General features: G+C 36.1%; 1 non-coding gene across 1 annotated transcript; it reads right to left on the reverse strand.

Annotated features, from left to right (window-relative positions):
• Positions 1-21,893: 21,893 nt before the first annotated feature.
• Positions 21,894-22,000, reverse strand: LOC120253672. The gene has a single exon (XR_005534367.1). It is a non-coding gene; the product is annotated as a small nucleolar RNA R71 (small nucleolar RNA).
• Positions 22,001-22,275: the final 275 nt, after the last annotated feature.

The following is a 22,275-nucleotide window of genomic DNA, read 5'->3' on the forward strand; positions in this document are numbered from 1 at the left end:
TATGTAAGCACATAAATATGCTTTGTTGGGAGGTATACTATAGTTATTTTAAGGCATGACTAAGGTGCAAGGCCTCTTAGGCTCCAACCTGAATGCCTCATAGCCTTAAAGGTGGATGACATTTAGAAGTCGCTTTATGGCGTGCACCTTGCCTTGAGTCCCTTACCCTATGGCATGTACCTTGCGTTGATGCCCAAGGAGATTTGAGGCACACCTTTATTAAGTGCATGCCTTGTTTAATATTTATTTATTTTTTTAGTTTTTAAGAGTTGGACAAATATAATCCATGACTATCAACTTAAAGCTAAACCTTTTAAAAACAAAAAGGTTTTTATTTTTATTTTTGTTTTTAAGAGCGAAATAAATATGAGCCATTAGAGATAAAGAGTGAATTTGAAGTGGAAGAAGAAATTAAGATGAGAGGATGAGTATGAGAATGAATAGCAGAATAGTGATGAAGAAAATGATGGAGCTATTGAACTTGACATCAATTAGGATCTATTAATGTAATAGTATTTCTGAGTAGTAGCAGAGTGGTAGTAGTTAGGGATTTACTTACTAAGTTAATAACCTGCTATTCCGCTCTATGCATGTTTTATTCAAATTTTAACTTTAAACTTTAATTGTTGCTTTATAAAATTTTAGTATGTATTATGAGTTTTATGGATCTTTTAATTCTCTTAAGTTTTTTTTGCTCCTTGCTTGAAAAGTCAAGCCTGAGCTTGTGTCTTGTGCCTAGGCGGTTTGAACCCCTAGTGCCTTAATGCACCTTGCGCTTTCAACAATTGTGGAGTATACAAACATGCATCATTGTTATGGGTAAATAAGCCACAATGAATTTTCCAGGGACATGCAAGGAAACTCCTAATTCATTCATAATTCCATATTTAGATTGGTTGATAGACATTTAATGTGTAAATAATTTAGTTTCATCTGTTGTAGGCAGGTATCTTCTATTGAAGATACAGTCACTCTCATATTTGTTGGTTTTGTGAAATATATGAAACATAGTTTGGCAACTTTTCAGTATATAGGTATCTCTTGAACTCATCCACAACTCATTTTCATGTTTTGCTAACTACGATGAGAACAATTACTAATTTCATCAATATGTCTTATTTTACAATTTGTTTTTAAGCACAAAATGTTAATTTTTTTAATTTCTAAAATTGGTTCCCTTTGTGTTTCAGGTTGACATTGCTTCAAGGACTTCCGTATTCTGTTAAAGCTGTATTAGTAATCTCTTAAGCAGGGAAGTTAGGTTCCATTTTGCAATTATATATGATGATGTTTTTCTGATTCATGTTGAAGAATTTCCAAATTGAAATGTTCAAATCTCAATATGAATTGATGGTAGGCACATCATAGAATAACTTACAATGGCCACCGGAAGGATGATCTTGTCCCATAGAGGGCCTCTTCCTATATTAGCTAGCATGGTGTGAACATTGGAGAAATGACAATCAGAGAAACATTGGCATTTTTCAGTGAAATGCCAACGTGTCAAGACTTGATGCAATGTGTTCAAGGAAATTTATTTAGCTTGTTATAGCTAGTGATAGAATTAACGTTGCAAATTTTCTGGTCTTAGGTTAGAAATGTTGACACAATTTTCAAAGAACGGAGGAATGCACCAGACATTGAGTGAAACCTCAACATTGATATGTTTAGGACGATAGATAATCAGGAACAACAAAAGAGCAGAAACTTTATGCACGTAAATATTAGAAATTTATTTGTTTCTCTTGCAGGCTACATGGCCAATAGGGCATGAAACTTTGGGTCAGACTTTTCTGAATGTACATATATCTTACTTTGGAAGGTGATATGATGACATGATGCAAATGTGTTTATGTTTTTATGGGTAATCTTTAGGTTCTAGGATTGGATTTTCACACCAATACCATGATTGAGAATGCAACGCTAAGAGGAATCTTTAGAGGACAAAAGAAGAAAGTTACAACATATTGAATACAGAAGACAATATCAAAGATATAGGCAGATAAATGTATTGATTTTTTTCACTTGCACAAGAGATATATCAGAATGTTACTCTTGGTAAAAACTTTGGTAGAGAAATTAAGCTTTGTGGTTGCAGTTGTGTGCTTGATGCATGAGAATAATTGTGTTGTAATGAATTTAGTATAAAGGTTACTTTTGTGATGTTCAGTTTTGGCTGGCAAAAATGCGTCAAATATTGTGTATTTGTCTTGAATTCTATTTTAAGTGGACTTTAACGATAAGTGTGAGAGATCATAATTAGTTCGTTCTTTAAATTAGTCCTATCCCATTTGTAATGAAACACTGTTTTAAGTATTATGTATAATCTTTGCAAAAGAGTTTTTTTTTTGTTCCTTCATGCCAATAGTTATGGATATATTCATTTTGTTTATATTTTGTGGTGATTACCAAAAAAAAGAACCCAAAGTTTTATTGTCTAGAGACCCGGGCGTGATCGTGGAGGTCATCTTGCACAATGCTTGCCCTTGCAGGAAGAACATATACTAAGGACAACTTACTCGGTAAGGTTTTATTAAGATTTGTTAAAAAGATAGCCAAGATCAATGTTTGTATTAAATATGCAGAATCAAAAGTGTGCCAAATTGAATTTTTAAAAATTTAAAAATACTTAAGATAATTTCAAATAAATTGAAATAATTAAAACTTTTGTAGTTATTAATTTACTTTATGAAATACTTATTATATAATGGTTTAATAATGTTTTTAAAAATGGATATTAGTTGATGGGTATTAAATTTAAATATACTAGAGAACCATTAATTTAATTAAGTAGAATCATTGGATGCGAGAAGTGAAGAAATTTTACTAAATAAAAATTTTATTTTAATATTATAAAATATAGAAATGATAAATCTTACAAATTTTAAATACTAATGATTCTCTTATAATATGACAATTGTTAATATAATCTTATAATGGATATTTTTATCCTGATTTAGATTTTTCATTAAAATATATTACCAATATGAAGATGAATAAAAATTTATAGATAAAGATTTTGTTTTTATAAACTACTTTGTAGGAAAAACCTTTTTTATTAATCTATTGAAATTATAATTTAATTATTTATTAATCAAGATTTCAGAGAGTATTATGATTTTAACTTAATAATTAATATGTTTAAGATATTAGAGTATATATTTAAAAATAAATAAAATTGTTGTAAAATGATTTATACTTGCTTAACCACCTTGTTATATAAACTAGATAGGATTATAGTTTAAGATTTTACAAAGATGATAAGATAATAACATGATGATTCCCAACGTTTATGTGTGGGCTTTTTAAATATTACATTACTAAATTACGCATGTTTGGGATTATTTACCAAAAATACATGAAGTTGGTGGAAAAGCAGTAAAACCTTTCCCCGTTTTTCGGTTTTTTATTTTTAATTTAAAATATAGAAAAGCGGGAGAGGTTCTCCCGTTTTTATTTTTAATTAAAAAAATTATGAAAAGCGGGAGAAACTCTCCCGTTTTCAAATTGTTTTTAAATTTTTTTTAATAAAAATAAAAGCGGGAGAGTAACTCCGTTTTTGTTTTTGTTTTAAAGCCTTGGATTACATCTGGTAATGTTGTTAGCTTTTTAAATTTTTTTGTTTTTAAGCCTTGGATTCCTTGTCCACAGTAATGTTGGTTAGCTTTTTAAATTTGTTAAAGATTCTCATTAAATGTTGGTTAGCTTTTTAAATTTGTTAAAAGATTCTCATTACTTAGCTTTTTGACAAATGAACACAACTATATTAACCTTTACTAACGGATATAAATATATCCGTTGAATTATTTTAATATTATTTTTTTATATAATACCCACTTCCCACTTCCCACGTCACACTTCCCACTTCACACTTCCCACTTCCCACTTCCCACTTCCCACTTCATATTGTCCACTCGATGAGTGGGACAAAAGCGGAGACGATCAAACCCGCACTAATCGGCCTGCAAATCGCCGGTCAAACACCGCACCATTCGGTGATTAGGACAAAGCGGGGCGGTCAAACGCACACGATCGGCCACGCAATCGTCGGTCAGAAACCTGCACCACTCGATGATTGGGACAAAGCGGGGCGATCAAACCTACACCCGATCGGCGACAAAATGCTGCTGGTCAGACACTGCACCACTCAGTGATTGGGACAAACTATGACAGTCAAACCTGCACCAGTCAGTGATTGGGACAAAGCGGAGACGATCAGCTGCACGATCGGCCTGCAATGCGCGGTCGAACACTGCGCCCACTTAGTGATTGGGACAAAGCGGGGACGATCGAAACTGCACCGATCGGCCAAAGTGCGCTGGTCGAACCTGCACCACTCAGTGATTGGGACAAACTATGACAGTCAAACCTGCACCACTCAGTGATTGGGACAAAAGCGGAGACGATCAAACCTGCACGGTCGGCATAAAATACGCCCGGTCGAGCACGCACCACTCGGTGTTTGGCACAGCGAGACGATCGAACTGCACCAGTCAGCACTAAGTACGTCGGTCAAACCTACACCACTCAGTGTTTGGGACAAAGCGGAGACGGTCAGCGCACCCGGTCGAGCCTGCAATCGCCCGGTCGAGCCTGCACGATCGATGATTGGGACAAAGCGGGGCGGTCAGCGCACCGGTCCGGGACGAAATGCGCGGTCGAAACACCGCACCACTCGATGATTGGGACAAAGCGGGGACGGTCGAGCACCGCGATCGGCCACGAAAGTCGTCGGTCAAACCTGCACCACTTAGTGATTGGGACAAAGCAGGACGGTCAAACCTGCAATGTTCATAAATGAAATTTTCAAAATTCGAGCTCTTTATATAAACCAACATTAGTAGCCCATTTTCACTCTTGCACACTATTTACTTACTCACTCACTCACCCATACTTCTTTTTCTTATCTTCAACAATGGCAGAGACTTCACTTGTATTGGTTTACTACAATGGTTCAATCATTGCTAGTGAAGATACAATTATATTTTCGTCGGAGGATCAATCATATTTGTATGTCGAAGACGACATCTCTTACGAAAATTTAAAGAGATCCATTGAAGAAAGCATTGATACTGCTGACAACCTAAGAGTTTCATATATCAAATACCGGCTCCCAATTTCTTCAGGATCCGGTAAGATTTGCTATCGGTCATTCAAATTGCGTAATGACCGAGATGTTCGGATGATGTTCGACTGCCACAAAAGAAATCCAGATATTGGCATTATTGAATTGTATGTGGAGTTCAGCGCTGCAACTTTCGAGGGTGCTCCTTCCCAACAACAAACCGCCCCAAATGACGAAGTTCAACTCAATTTGAGACGGGAGAGGATTTCATCACCATGCCAAGTTAATGAACCTGAACGGCTCTGTACGGAGTGGAGGGCACATGATGATCCACCATCCAATAATTATTTTACTAATTCACAACATCTACAAGGCGGAACAAGTTCTTTTCATGATACTCATGAAACCGAATTTGGTCAGTACGGCCGATCCAGTGGAGACGATGAGGACGACGATGGTGACAGCTTCGGGGAAGACACTGAAGCAAGTGTTGATGACATTCAGTTAGAAGAATGCAATCTTGAAGACGTTCCAATGACCGCCCATAATTTCATGATGGCACCAATGGAGCCTCCAGCACATATGCGAACCCTTGATTTGGAAGCAATGTCAGCACAAGAATTTCCGGAGTACCCTTTATTGTATGCCGACACATTAACTGGAGCAACGACAAATGGAGATCTTCATGTAGGCATGAGGTTTCGAAGCAAAGATGATGCTGTGACCGCAATTAAGCATTACTGCTTACTTAAATCTGTCGAATACAAAGTTATTGAGTCTGATCCGACTCGATACTCTGGTAAATGTAAGTCATATGGCGATGGGTGCAATTGGAGGGTTCGCGCATCCTATAGCAAGCGAAGACAGCTTTGGGAAATTACAAAGTACACTGGGCCTCACACGTGTTCATCAGCAATGATCTCGCAGGATCATTCAAAGCTGGATTCAAACATGATTTGTCGTCAAATACAAGCACTAGTCCAACAGCAGCCAAGCATCAATGTATCGGTTTTAATAGCGGAGATCAAAAATCGATACGGATACACACCGACATATAGGAAAGTATGGACAGCTAAGCAAAAAGCGGTTGAAGCAGCATTTGGCAATTGGGAGGAGTCCTACAATGAATTACCAAGATGGCTATCAGCGTTGCAACAGTTTGTTCCTGGGACAATAGTTGATCTTGAGACCCAGCCAGCATACAATGGACCTTACCTGGTACGTGATGCTCGAATCTTTCATAGAGTTTTCTGGAGCTTCCCCGCCTGCGTGGAGGCTTTCAAATATTGCAAACCGGTCGTCCAGATAGATGGCACCCATATTTATGGCAAATACAAAGGCACTTTGTTGCTGGCAATCGCACAAGACGGTAATAAAAATATCTTGCCGATTGGTTTTGCCATCGTGGAAGGAGAAACGTTGGGTGGATGGACTTTCTTCTTGCGCAACTTACGTTCTAGTGTAACACCACAACAAGGAATATGCTTTATATCTGATCGCCATGAATCTATCAAATCAGCTTTTAGATCGCTTGGCCGTGAGATGAGTGCTCCTCATGCGTACCATGTTTATTGCATTAGACATATCTCGGCCAATTTCATGCGTCGTTTCAGAAACAAAGAAATGCAACGAATAGTTGTCAATATTGGCAAGTTATAAGATTAACTTTTTTTTTTAATCTAACTCTTACATTGTTGTTAATTACTGAAGTTATCTTAACTTTTTAAGTTCACTGTTGCAGGTTATTCGAAAACCATTCAAGATTTTAACTACTGGTATGGTTTACTACGAGACAACGATGAAGAGGCGACGAGATGGTTGGATAACATACCGCGGGAGAAGTGGGCTCAAGCGTTCGATAAAGAAGGGAGACGATATGGTCACATGACAACCAACCTCGCAGAATGTGTTAATTCAGTGCTTAAGGGAACAAGAAACCTTCCTATAACAGCTATGGTTAAGTCAACGTACTTCCGACTTGCGGAGTTATTTGTGAGGAAAGGTGTACAGGCGCAAGCTCAGATCGCATCAGGCCTTATCTTCTCAGAATCACTAATGAAGGCAATCCAAGAAAATCAACAAGCAGCGTCCAGCATTTACGTTCGTCAATTTGACCGTGAAGAGAAGTCATTCATGGTAGATGAGATGTCACCCCCGCAATGTGGGAGACAAGCTAGCACTTTTCGTATCAACCTAAGATCACATTGGTGCGACTGTGGTGCTTTTCAGACGCTGCATTTTCCATGTCGACATGTCCTTGCAGCATGCTCGCATATTCGTCTACATTGGGAGGAGTATGTTGACAACGTGTATAGGCTTCAAACAGTTTTTAATGTATATCGTAAAGAGTTTGAGCCAGTATCAAATGAGGGATATTGGAACCCTTATAATGGTCCACGTCTACGTCCTAATATTACGATGAGAAGACCGACGAAAGGAAGACCAAAATCTACAAGGATTCGTAACGAGATGGATATTAGGGAAGGTGTTCAGCGAAAACGTTGTGGTTTATGTCGCAACGAAGGACATAGTCGCCGAAATTGTCCCAACATCGCCGGTCCAAGTACTCGGTCGTAATATAGTCTAAATGTCTTTTTCGTTGTAATGTTTTAATGATGTAAGCCTTTCATATAATTATAACATGCAATGAGTTATCATTAAAGCCTTTTCTTAAAGCATATGAAGACAAGACAAATGCAAAGAAAAAGTAAATTTAAAAAAATACACAACATAGAACACCAAGCAAAATCAACCTAAGATAGTTTCGCGTAGACAATAAAGAAAAACAACAACTAATACAAGAGTCTACTCTATCGTCTACGCTGCCACCTCTCAGTAAAACATTGAGGTGGGTGAATATCTCTGTCGGGCAGTCCCCGTGGCCTAGGTCTTCGTGCCTGCTCGGCTGGCGGGTCATCATCAGATGATTCATCCGAATCGCGTATTGCTGAGGCTGGAGTGTTCAGGTTCGCAGCAAAGTACGAAGGGTTTGGAGGTGATTCCCAGTCTTGTTGCCGAAATGAAGTTGAATGACTAGATTGTCCGCGTTCCATAGGTGGATGATGAGGTTGATATTCAAATAAATTCCGCACAAAGTCCATCCCGAAATCAACCGAGTATCTGCTGGGCTCAACTGGAGGAAATCCATGGAGATGAGATGATCGAGTAACGTTGATATCATCTGATGAGTGAAATGACTGGTACCCCTCGTGATGTGAGTGTCGAGGAATATGTGCCTCGTCGTGTTCGACCCGAGAACTATGCCGACGACGTCGTCGTACAGGAGGACTCGGTGGTGGCACATCTACAACCACTGTTGGAAACGCTCTAAGGGGCGCTGGAAGAGTGTTCCCTCTCGTACGAGGATCCAACAGGTCCTGATCTGTCGATAAAAATAGTATGGTATTAGTAGTATACCAGTCATAATATTCCACCGACATTGCGTTATTCCCGGCAGGAACATGGAGGCTGAGGCAACGTGACGCTCTATCTCTCAGATGATCAATCCATCTTCCGTGCATCAATGCCCAATGCGTGTCAATTCTACCACGAAGGTCATGATCATGAGTTGGTCCAATGCAAACTGGATCGAGAGGAACACCTTGGGCGAAGCCAAATTGTCTTGTCACTCGATCTGTTTGGTGCCACTCAACAACCCTGAAAGCAAATCAATGATGTAAACGTGATCCATAAAAGGTGCATCTGCGAAAATGTCATGTGGCACTTGTGCAATTATCTCGTTCGAATCATAAGGCCGCCATATAAAAGCTGTTCAAAAATTATTCTGAAATAATCAATGATTATTAATACCTAAAATATGTGTATGAATTATCAGGTTTTTTAACAACATTACCGTTGCATCTCCAACCGATCTAGTAGTCGCCTATATATCTTCACATTGTGCTTGTTGCTACGGCTATCATCATCCACTTCAATGTACGCCCACCGAAAAAAATGAGAATGAATTATAATTTCAATGTATTATAATTAAGTGTAAAATGAATTATCAATTTAATTTGCTCTCACCTACGAGCCAGAGGAAAGGATACGATACCACGGGTTTGAGGGGATATACTTGAAATCCTATACCATGCCCATGATTGAAGTAATATCATAGATCCACTAATATTTTTCATATCCTTGTTGGATGCACGGCATAAAGACCTGTACAGGGTTGCTAGACATGCTGAACCCCAACTGTATCTTCCTGCTTCTGTAAAATCCCTCAGAAGTGGTAACCACTTCAAATGAACCCTATTCTGAGACATATCTGGCATGAGGACACAACCGATAAGCCTTAGGATATAGGCACGTGCATAACATTCTATACATCGTTGACTCGCATCGTGTAATGACATGCCAAATGTTTCCTCAAGCCACGTTAGAGTTATACTCGACCTTTCCTTTACTCGCCTGGGTGGGACCACTCCGAGCAACTCTGCACAGACAGCACTTCCTAAGCCGGAAGTCTGACCGATGACTTCGTGTCCGTTAATCGGTAAGCCAAGTAATAGTGCCACATCTTCCAACGTGATTGTTGTCTCACCGCATGTAAGGTGGAATGTGTGTGTTTCAGTCCGCCATCTCTCCACTAATGCGCTCACAAGAGCGGCATCAATTCGGAAATTAAGAATTTGAGCCGCATGATAGAACCCAGCTTCTCTTAAAAGGCCTATGATTTGTGGAGGAGGCTCTGCGATAGACACATGTCTACACCTAAGAACCCGATCAGGCTGTAGAAAGTTATATATTAATCAATTTCATATTAAATGGAAAAATAAAATAGGTTGACTTGAAAAAATATAAGACACGAAAAAATCATAAATCCGAACATATGCCATCGAAAAATTAAATATGATTGAAGAGTAAACCATAAACATTGGTGTGCTAATAATATACTAGTTTATCTAAATAAACATGCTTCAGCCATAATATAACAATTATTAATATAATAAAAAATTAACCTAATAATATACTAAGTTATCTAAAATAATGACTTAATACAATTATTGATAAAAAAAAGCCTAATAATATATTAGGTTATCTAAATAAACATGCTTCAAGGTTAATATAACAATTATTAATACAATAATTAATTATCACATAATAAAATTATTCATAAAACCTAATGACATAATACAATTATTAATAATAAACAAAATTACCTAAAAATATAGTGGGTTATCTAATTAAACATGATTGGGGTGCTAATAAGATAATTATTAATACGATTAATAATTATGATATAATACAATTATTAATATAAAAATAATGACTTAATACAATTATTAATAAAAATAACCAAATAATATACTCGGTGGTGGCAAATAAACATTCTTCGAGGTTAATATAAAAAAATCATTAATACAATAATTAATTATGGCATAATAAAATTATTCATAAAACCTAATGACATAATACGATTATTAATAATAAAAATTACCCTATAAATATAGTGGGTTATCTAATTAAACATAATTGAGGTGCTAATAAGATAATTATGTCATACGATTAATAATTATGACATAAAAAAATTATTATGTGAAACTAATGTCTTAATATAATTATTAATAAATAATTAATTTCAAAGTTATCTAATAATACAAAAATATTACCTTTTTCCGACAAAAATGGATGAAATGTGATCACTCTAGTAATCTTAAGAATGCCATCAAAAATTATCAGCGAAATCCCGTATCGTGTAAGTAAAAACACCATGCAATTAGAACTTGAGAGAAAATGAGAATAGAGGGGGAGACAATATGAAGTGGGAAGTGGGAAGTGGGAAGTGTGAAGTGGGAAGTGGGAAGTGGGAAGTGGGAAGTGTGAAGTGGGTATTATATAAAAAATAATATTAAAAATAATTCAACGGATATATTTATATCCGTTAGTAAAGGTTAATATAGTTGTGTTCATTTGTCAAAAGTTAAGTAATGAGAATCTTTAACAAATTTAAAAGCTAACCAACATTTAATGAGAATCTTTAACAAATTTAAAAGCTAACCAACATTACCGGGACAAAGGAATCCAAGGCTTTACAAAAATTTAAAAGCTAACCAACATTACCAGGACAAGGAATCCAAGGCTTACAAAAAAATTTAAAAGCTAACAACATTACTGGGACGAGATCCAAGGCTTTAAAAACAAAAAGCGGGAGTTACTCTCCGCTTTTTATTTTATTAAAAATTTAAAAACAATTTGAAAAGCGGGAGAGTTTCTCCCGTTTTCATAACCCTTAATTAAAAATAAAAAGCGGGAGAACCTCTCCCGTTTTCTATATTTTAAATTATAAAAAGCTGAAAAGCAGGGGAAAGGTTTACTGCTTTTCCACCAACTCGCGTATTTTTGGTAAATAATCCCAAACATGCGTAATTTAGTAATTTTTTTTTTTTGTAATATTTAAAAAAAAAGCCTTTATGTGTGTGTGTGTATATATATATTATTCCTATTTATTGAACACCCCCAAGAGACAGAGCAGTTAGTTAGTTCCTTCGATATTGTGCCGAGCGCGTGCTGGGCATGCACCGGAGCAGTAATTTTAAAAATTAAAAAAATAAAAAAAGTAATTAATTGATATGTTAAATAAATTTAAAATAAAAAAATTTATTAATTTCGAGACAAATCAATTTAATTTATAATAACTAAAAAATAAATTAAAAAGCTCGCACTTAATTTGATTTTTAATTAAAGCTAATTAAATTAAATTGTTTGTTTGTCTTTTATAATAAATATTTTATTTATTATAATTATCAATAATGATTTATATATTTTTATTTTTATTATATAATTTATTATTTAATAATATTAATATCTAAAAAATTATCATGATTTTGTCTACGTTCTCATCTTTATTAAAACGGGGCCAAACTTATCATGTTGTTAGTGAAAAAATCACTAGTTTTAGGACTTTTTTACTCTATTTTTTGTTATCGAAATCAAGCACGCTTGTACTTATTCATGAAAATTTGAATTTTAATATTTAAAAGAACAATTTTTTATTACATTACATTCATTTCTTATCTATATATTTATATATAAATATTTCTACTCTTATAGTCAAAGCTTCCGTAGCACACGTGGATGGGCTCTAATCTTTTTAGACACAAATCATGGGATCGACTCACTGGAAAACTAAATGTTTTAAACATTCCAAAAGTTAATTAGTTAAAATGTAAAACAGCCATATTGGTTGGCCAAACCAGCCAGATTGGTGGGCCAATCAGGCGGGTGGCCTTGTGGGCCTAACTGCTGAGCCACGGTTATAAAAAGGATGACAAGTAACTGGACCCGTTACAGTGGGGCTTGTTACGGATTTCTTGCCCAGCCCATCGGGTCAATTAACCCAAATCTCAGCTCATGCCCCCTTCTAATTATGACCACTCTAAGTGGGAAGTCAAGTGTACGTTATCTAATGTCAATAAAGTTGTTGATCGAATGGTTTATTGGTATTCGGGTCTTCATTAAAATATTTCACAATTGATAAGAGTTCAAATCACATATGGGGGTATTTTTTTTTTAATATGAGTAGTAATTGTGTGTGGGTGGTTTTAGCGCCCACATATATACGAGTCCTATTATCACTTGCTCTACTGAGATTTGTGTACACTTTTATCTTTCTTAGTTGTTTAGCCATTCATCTTAACAGACAAATAAATAAATAAATGAAATTGTATATAACATTAAAAAAAATCCTAATTTCTAGAATACCTCATTGATGTTGTTATTTTGTGATTCACTAACAAAATTGCCACCAACGCACAAGTTTCAAAATACTAATAATTCTATCTTTCTATCAAATTAAAGCATCAAGTGAAATAGAAGGATTAAGCCATTGATATATTGGACTTGATTTTTTTTTTTTAATTCAAAATTTCAACAACGAATAGCTTTCAAAAACACGTTCCTTGTTAGCTCTATGAAGCTGAGCTGCTCAATTGGAAAGTATAAGGAAGAATATTGTATAACATGATTAATAATTAACAATTATACAAGAAATTATATTATGTGTTTTCATGAATTTACATGCTAAGGACAGTTTTATTATGTGTTTATATTATTTTTTTTTTGTCCCAAATTACTAGGAGATTTTAGAAGGTTTTAGTAACACAGTAAAATAAATAAATAAAGATTCATTTCCTTAAAGCACGAGCTTATGAAGACCATACTTGCGCGAATTACATAAAAAATTCCATCAACAAGGTTAAAAGGAGAAACAAGATTTGCTACTTTGAAGTTTGAATGATTAAGAGGTTTATTATAAAAGTTTAATTACAATATTAGAAATTCTATTCAAATATATATATATATATATATAATATTAATAACGCAAATGAAAAAGATCAAATTTTGTTTTCACAAGCCATAAAAGATGCCATAGAAAAGTGATAAATAAGTGACACACCCATTGCGTGTGACCCGCAAGTGCATGGGTTTGTCGAAGTAATAATACTCCGGTGAGCGGGTAGTCGAATCCACAGGGAATAGTGATCAGAAACACAAAGATTGCTACTTAACTAAAGTGAATATGAATTGATAGTAGTGTGAACAAAATCAATATGCAAAGAAATAAAGAAAGTAACAACGAGAGGTGCAATAAAAATGAGAGAAAAGGCAATCGATAGAAAGTGGGGCACCCAGACATTGCTCCCCCTAGGAGTATTGCTTCATGTGCAAGGCCACCTATTAAGCTCCTGAGTGATTCTTAATGAGTAGTGGAAATCCTAAAACACACGGTCCCAAACTTAAGGTCAACCGTGATTAACTCTACACTATGTCCCGGTGAAGAAATCACTCAGTCTCAACACCTCACACTGTGTACAGTTGCAAGAAGCTCTAGGGATTCTAAGTGACAAACCATATTCCCTAATATAGGTCTAACGATTTGGTCCAGGCGAAAGACCCCAAGTCATAATTAAGCCCCAGCACTAAGGATTACTTCAACGCTTCACTCTGTTACTCGCGTAACTAAGCCCCAGTGGAGTTCCTCTCTTAGCACATCACTCTATTGTAACCGCAGAGAACCCTTAAAACACGGAGATAGGATAAATCACACCGAAGAGAAAAGGGGATGTTCCGCTGCCTCTCGACTCACCCTCTCGGCCCTCTCCAATCTTGCTTTATCTAACCCTCGTGGTGTGTCACTCACTCACAAGGATTACCAATGTAGACTCTCAACCCTAGTGTCACTCTAATGGAGAAATCATTCAACAAGCATTCAAGATTGGAACTCAATTAAAGACATCAATTAAAGAAACATAATAAAAGGTCAATGAAACAATAACATCCTAGGGTTTACAAGTCCAAGTACCCTCTAGGAGTTTAGCTCTTTATGGAGCATGACGCAATCAATAATGAAATCGAAAGTAAAAACATGCAACCCATAAGTAAAACCCCCTTGGTATTCGTGTCTATAGTCTTGTGGAGTAGCCTCGTCCTCTTCAGAGGTTCCCTTATCAAGCCTAGGGCACACCTAGCCGGATCGGTGCTAATGAAAGTTCCCCCAATAATTCTCTTCTAAAGGAACACGCTGTCAGAGGCCGTAGAACCACTCCAAAAAAGGCCCTCTAAACCATAGCCGTAGGCCTCTCCAAAGTTGGGGAAAAGATGGAGAAAAGATGAAAAGAAAAGATTCTGAAATCGGGCTGAATCTCGGCTTTATATAGGGCTAGAATCGGGAATCCACACGGCCGTGTGGAATTTCCACAGGCCCGTGTGAATCTGCAGAACTTGGTTTTTTAGTGGCATGTGAACAGTAACTGTTACAGTGAATTGCTACAGCACTCTGCCAAAAATACTCCCGAATTCACACTTTTCATCGAGGCAACATAAACGGGCACACGTCTATGCCGTAGATCGCGTCACCTCTTCAATAAGGGATAACATTGATGAAGATCTTGCTAATATTGCACAAATCGGAATACCTAAATGTGACTGCATTTGTGCCCCTCCAAACCATGTAATTGTTTGAGCGCATGGAGGTTGGCACACATTCACGTATCTTCAAGCACAAATTGTGTCTTCACGTTTGTTCACTCCAAGATTCCATCAACAAAGTGTAATCGCAATCTACTTGGCTTCATTCCTCTACATTTGGCTCCACAACCCTACATGCACAAAAGTAACACAAATACACATATATTAGCGCTAAAATCTGATAAAAGTAATGCTCATTGTAAGAAAAGAATACTTCATATTACTAATACACAAGCACTTATCAATAAGAATAATAGATTGATGCCATGCAAGATGGAATATCGAAATCTATAGAACAAAACAAATTCTTGTTATTTTTAGAGAATTCTAAAACTAATTGGTGTAAATGGGTCTTTTAAGGCATATCATAATTATTCAACAACATTGAACAATATAAAGCTAAACTTATTACCAAGAGTTACAAGAGTTTCATTCAGAAAAGTGATATTGATTATATTGAGACATTTTCTACAATATCTAATGAGATTCATTGAGTATTATTATTATTAGGTTTGTCTCATTTAGGGTGTCCGATGAAAAAGTGTGGGTCTCACCTATGCAATTAAAAAAAAAGAAAAAAAGACTATATTAACAATTGAAGACACTTAAGGGCAAAATGGAAAATTTGCTAATGTGATGAAGAAGAAAAAGAGGAAAGAAGAAACAAAGGAGAGAAGCCAAGAAGACAAAGACAAAGAAGAAAGGGGTTAGGGTTTGAGCCATAGTAAGATGATTGGATGGTAAAATGGTACCAGATTTTGTCTAGATTCCGATTAGTGAAACCTTGTGGGTAGCTCTCCTAATCTACTGGATTTGATCTTTGTTTGATCTCTTTTTGATGCCATTTGTTATCTATCTATGGGTTGATGATCTATGCATTGTTAGCTTAATTTATCATTTTTTTATCTCATTCTAACACTCGATAAGGGGTTTAGAAGTGTTTGAAGCTTTGCTTGTATTTACAGGGAGTCATAAACAGAAGCATATGGGCTTGCACCTACATAAAAGGCCGAATAACACAACTTAGGAACCATATGGGCTAGAATACACCTGCATAAGTGGTTGTATAACACATCCATAGAGCCTTAAGGGCAAGTGTGCACCGGCACAAGAGGCAACACACCACGACCAATGAATCATGCAGACCAGAATGCATCGTATATGTGACCATATTCGATGACCAGTAACTTCTGTGAAAATTCTTTAGCATTGTTCTACATATTCTCTCTAACAAGTGGTATGAGAGCCCCATACTGGAATAGGATTAGTTCTTGTGTGTTAAGATGGCAGAGCAAGCTTCATGTAGGATGATAAAGCTAACTTAACAAAATTACTTGATTTGGAAGCGCAAGGTGCAAGACTTGCTTATAGTAAGGGACGTGGACTTGTAGATAATGGGAAAAGCAAAGTTAGAAAAGATGATAGATGATGATTGGGTAAATGTCAGTGTTTTCCATCATATCTCTAAAGAAGTGAAGACTGATGAACTTTGGAAGAAGTTAGAAGTCATATATGAGAAGAACAGCTTCAGGAACAAAGAAACAATAATTAGAAGGTAGTAAACTTGAAGTACGGATATGGAAGGAGTATGATAGGGCATACTAGTGAATTCTAAGGCTTAGTGAACTATTTGACCTCAATAAAGATGCCTCTTGAAGATGAGTTGCAAGCATTACTATTCCTAAGCTCTTTACTAGACAAGTCGGAAACATTGGTAGTATCTATGGGCACTTTAGCACAGGTGGGAAGTTAACCATATGGAAAGCCGAGTGAAGTGACTAGAAGAAAAGAAAAATGTGACTCTTCCTTTAATGCCCTTGTTTCTAAAAAATAAGAAAGGTATGGAAGAAGCAAAAACATAAATCCTCATGGTCATGGTAGAAGAGACACATCTAGAGGTAGGTTAAAGAATAGGAAAAACATCAAGTGTTTTCATTGCAACAAGATGGATCATATGAAAAAGGAATGCAGAGCTTTGAAGAGAAAGCAAGATAAAAGTAGCAAAGAAGAGAAAGAGACTGGTATAGTAGCCATATATCATGACATTAATGTTATATGTGATAATAGTTGTATCACTCTGATGAGCTAAGAGAGTGACTAGGTGCTTGACTGAGGAACTGCATTTTAAGTTACCTCTCATAGTGAATTTTTTAGTACATGCTCTAGTGGTAACTTTGGAAATATAAAGATGGGGAAAAATGGTGCATAAAAGATAGTAGGTATTGGAGACATTTACTTTAAGACCAATTAGGCCATCAAGCTAGTACTCAAAGATGTTAGGCATGTTCCAGACATACGTCTAAATCTAATATCCACAAGTAAGCTTAATGATAAGTGGTTATTCAGTTGGTTTTGTGGAAGCAAGTGGAAGCTCACTAAAGGCTTTCTAGTGGTTGCTAGAGGAAGAAAGGTGGGCGCACTCTATGTTCTACAAGCTAAGTCACACATAGGAGAGCTAAATGTAGTTTAGAAGGATGCAACCTTTAATCTATGGCATTGAAGACTTGGTCATTTCAATAAGAAAGGTCTTTCTTGCTAAGAAAAATTTTCTACCAAACTCACAAGACGAGTCTCTTAAAAATGTGTACAATTTTTAATAGGAAAGACACATAGAATAGCATTTTAGTGTCACCCCCATCCAGGAAATCAAATATCCTTGATTTGATTCATATACATGTTTGTTCTATGAAAGAAAAAATACTCGGGGGTAGACATTACTTTGTAAACTACATCAAGGATCATTTAATGAAGGCCTGGGTAATTGTCTTGAAGACAAAGATCAAGTACTTGATGTCTTTAGGGATTTCCATGTCAAGGTTGTAAGGGAGACATGAAGGTAGTTGAAAATAGTTAGAGTAGATAATGGTAGTGAATACCAAGGCGTTTGATGACTCTTGCAGACTTTATGGGATCAGGCTTGAGAAAACACTTGCCAAGACACCTCAAGTTAACGATGTGGTAGAAAGAATGAACTGAACAATAGTAGAAAGGATTAGATGTATGCTTTTTCATGCAATAATCCCTAAGTCCTGTCCTAGAAATGCTATAAAGACAACAATCGATATGATTAATTTTTCTCTAGTAGGTGCTTTAAATGTGATGTACCAAATAGGGTTTAAACTGGAAAAAATGTGTCGTATAATCATTTGAGAGTGTTCGGTTGTAGGGCCTATTCTATGTTCATGTTCCTTAAGATGAGTGATCTAAGCCTGATGACAAAGTGAAGTTGTGCATTTTCTTAGGATTTGGGCATGATTGGTTTGGATACAGGTTGTGGGATTCAGTAAACAAAAAGATCGTTAGGAGAAGCATTATTTTTCAATAAGGCCAGATGACCAATGGAAATTAGGGCGAGTCCTCTAAATCCTTTGCTGAAATTCCTATCAATTTAGATATAATTCCTTCTCCTATGCTCAAGAAGATGGTGGTGACATTATTACTGATGAAGCCCATGCAATTAATGATGCAGAGGCAACTGAACATGCAAAACAATTATCACCGTTATCATTAGTTGAACATCTTTTCAGAGGATCTACTCGAGAGTATCATCCTTCTAATAGATATAGTACTAATGAGAATATTATGCTAAGTGATGAAGAAGAGCTAGAAACCTATTAGAAGTTATGCAACATGAGAAGAAGAAGTGGTTTACAGACACACAAGAAGAGATGAAATCCTTATGTGAGAACCATACTTATGATCTGGTAAAGTTTCCAAAGGGCATGAAGAAACTCAAGAACAAGTAGGTATACAAGTTGAAGATTAAAAGTAACAGCTCATAACTAAAGTACAAGACAAGAATGTTTATGAAGGGGTTTAATACAAAAAAAGGCGTTGACTTTAAAGGGATATTTTCTCCAACAGTGAAGATGTCATCTATAAAAATTGTCCTCAGTTTAGCTGCTAGCTTGAATTTGGAGATGGAATAACTTGTTATGAAAACTTCATTTCTTAATTATTATCTATAGGAAAAAATATATATGGAGGAACCAAAAGGGTTCAAAGGCAAAGGCAAAGAGAATCTAGTGTATAGATTGAGATAAAGCCTATATGGACTCAAACTAGGGATGGCAATAATACCGAAACCCGACCCGACCTGACCCGACCCGACCCGAGTTTGAAGGGTAAAACCCGATTTGACCGGGTTTCAGGTCGGGTTCGGGTAAAACCCGACTTGTATGAAATGGGTGCGGGTGTGGGTATGGGAATTCTAATACCAACCGGTACCCGAACCCGTACCCGACCCAAAATTAAATTTACTAAAATATTTATATAATATATATACATATATATATATATACTAATATGTTCTACAACTTAACAAGTTAGGGTTTTTTATTTTTCCTCTTTGTTTAGTCTTGTAATTTTATAATAATTTTATTTTATTTTATAAAAAAATTATAATTACTTTTAAGTTGTTTTTTTATAAAAAATAATTTATTTTTTATTAATTTTTTTAATATGGGGGCGGGGGCGGGCATACCCGAGGGTACCCGATTACCCGTCGGGTGCGGGTGTGGGTTGGGGTTTTTAAAACCCGTCGGGTTCGGGATCGAGTTCGGGTATACTAGTAGGGTAGCGGGTATGGGTGCGGGTATAGTGAAACCCGCACCCAACCCGACCCGTTGCCATCCCTAACTCAAACAAGGGCCATGACAGTGGCACAAGAAGTTTGACACCTTCATGATGACGTAAGGATACACTAGAAGATCTACTAGTCATTGTGTGTCTATGAAGGAGCACTCAAATAATGACTTTATTATTCTTGTGGTATAAGTTGATGACATGCTGATTGTTAGCCATGATGCGAGCAAGATTAAAAGCTTGAAGAGACAATTAAGTAAGTCATTCGCTATGAAAGATTTAGGATCACCAAAACAGATACTTGGTATGGAAATCTTCCTTTACAGGATAAATGGGAAGTGATAAGTATAGAAATTACATGAAATACTAATATTAATTGTGTCTTATATGTTGTTTATTCATGCAATTTTACATGATTTATGTATGGATTACATTCTCCTTGTCTGGAATACTGCTTTCTATTGATTTTCATGAGGATGAGCAGAATTCGACCCTAAATCTACATATGTTTGATGCATTTTAGAAGGTAAAACAAGAAGTAAGAGATGGAGGATCATAAAGGGAGAAGGGGATGTAAAGCAAAGAAACATAAAGAAACATGAATACCCTGTGCCAATTAGCATGAGTGTGTTCGGTGTTGATGAGGAGATTTAGAAATCAAAATCAGAAAGAAACAAAAGCGGCCCATGTTACCCGACACCACCGGTGTTTCGTGACATAAAAAGAAAACCTAGCCTATCAAAAGAAAAAGGAAGAAGGAACAAGAAAGATGGCTAGAGGTGGAAAGAGAAGTGACTTCCACAAAGGCAAGAGAAGTTACCAAAAGAGGAACATAGTGCAGAGAAAAGAGCACATCAAGCTTAGATCCACATCGATCTGTTGATAGACAAGAAGGGATAATAAGTTTCTTTTATTTTAAAACTTTGAATTTTCTTATCAAATGTTAAGATCAATGTCCATGGGTTGTATCTTGAACATGGAGGAGTAGAACCTTTCTTTCTAGGATTGGGACTGAGCTAAGGAATGAAAAGATGTTATTTTCTAAATTTCTATTCTTTATTAATGATTGATTGATTTTGATTTAGTTTAAAGCACTTAATGCTTGTGATTTTGAATTCTTTCAATTTCATGAACATAGGTGTCAAAGGATGGGCAGAGAGGTGAGTTTTGATACCTAGAATTTTAGAACAAAACCTGGAATCTTGAATTAAGGTTTCTTGAGGATCCATTAGATTGTCACATAACTCAAAGGGTTAAATTAGGTTTAATCACCACAAGAGATGAAATTAGCTTAATTAAGCACCTTGTTATATCTTGAAAGAGGATAACAAGTATTTAAGGATGATCCATCTTTGAGATCAGTTAGACCAAACAGAGAAGAGTTCAGAGCAAAGTCTTTAGCCTTCCTTGCGGTGAACCCTGATCCTAGGCTAATTTAAACTCGAATTTTCCTAAGCCATTATCCTTAATCACCTATAGCTTTTGAAATTGTAGCATGCTAGTTTATTTGCTTTAATTTTTGTTTTTCTCATTCCACATTAGTTTGTTCATATTAATAACTTAATTGCAATTATTCGATAATTGACAATTTAGTCCCTGTGGGAACAATAACTTTATTACTATTTGACAACCGTGCACTTGCGGAATAGATCAAGGTTTTGGCACCATTGCCGGGGATCGAATATTGTTAATATTGATAGTAATTGCGAACTAATTATACTAGACATTTTATTTTCACTTTTCTCACTATTCTCTAGTTGTTTTAACTTTGCTTTGTTTTTCTTGTAGACAAGTTGCTTGTTAATGCAAAGGTTTGGAAGCTCTGAAAATATTGTGGAATCAAATCCAAAAGTTGAAAAAACATATCTCATTCAATATCAAAGAAGAAAAAGGATTCAAGAATCCTCGGACTCTTTAAGCATCGATAACAATAATAGAACTTTAATAGATTTTGCTACCCCAAATGCTCAAGGATTGCATTCAAGCATTGTGAGACCTACAATGTAAGTCAGTAATTTTGACTTGAAGCCTTCACTTCTTCAAATGGTTCAACAAAGTCAATTTGGAGGCACACCTAGTATTCTTGGAATATTGTGATGCCCTAAAGCTCAATGGGGTCTCAACAGATGCTATTCATATTAGGTTGTTTCCTTTCTCTCTAAGGGACAAAGCTTGAGCATGGCTATATTCTCTTCCCACTGGATCTATTACAACTTGGGATCAGTTGCTTCAAGCTTTCTTAGCCAAGTATTTCCCACTGAGCAAGGGTACCTAATTGAGAAATCAGATCACAAACTTTGCTCAAAAAGATAATGAATCCTTGTATGATGCATGGGACAAATTTAAGGAGCTATTGAGATTATGGCACCACCACGCTTTGGAGAAATGATTATACACACCTTTTATAATGAACTAAACTACTCCCCCACGCTCGTATTTTCGTTCATGTCGTAGCTGGTGGAGCACTAATGAACAAGAATGTTGATGAAGCTCATAACCTCATTGAAGATATGGCTCTTAATCATTACCAATGGACAAATGAAAGAGGAACACAACAAAAGATTCTGGGTGACAACGCCCCTTGCGTATGTCCCACAAGTGCACGGGTTTGTCGAAGTAATAAAATCCCAAGTGAGCGGGTATCGTATCCATAG

The sequence above is a fragment of the Dioscorea cayenensis genome, unplaced genomic scaffold (assembly GCF_009730915.1).
Source record: "Dioscorea cayenensis subsp. rotundata cultivar TDr96_F1 unplaced genomic scaffold, TDr96_F1_v2_PseudoChromosome.rev07_lg8_w22 25.fasta BLBR01000156.1, whole genome shotgun sequence".
NCBI classification, from domain to species: Eukaryota; Viridiplantae; Streptophyta; class Magnoliopsida; order Dioscoreales; family Dioscoreaceae; genus Dioscorea; species Dioscorea cayenensis.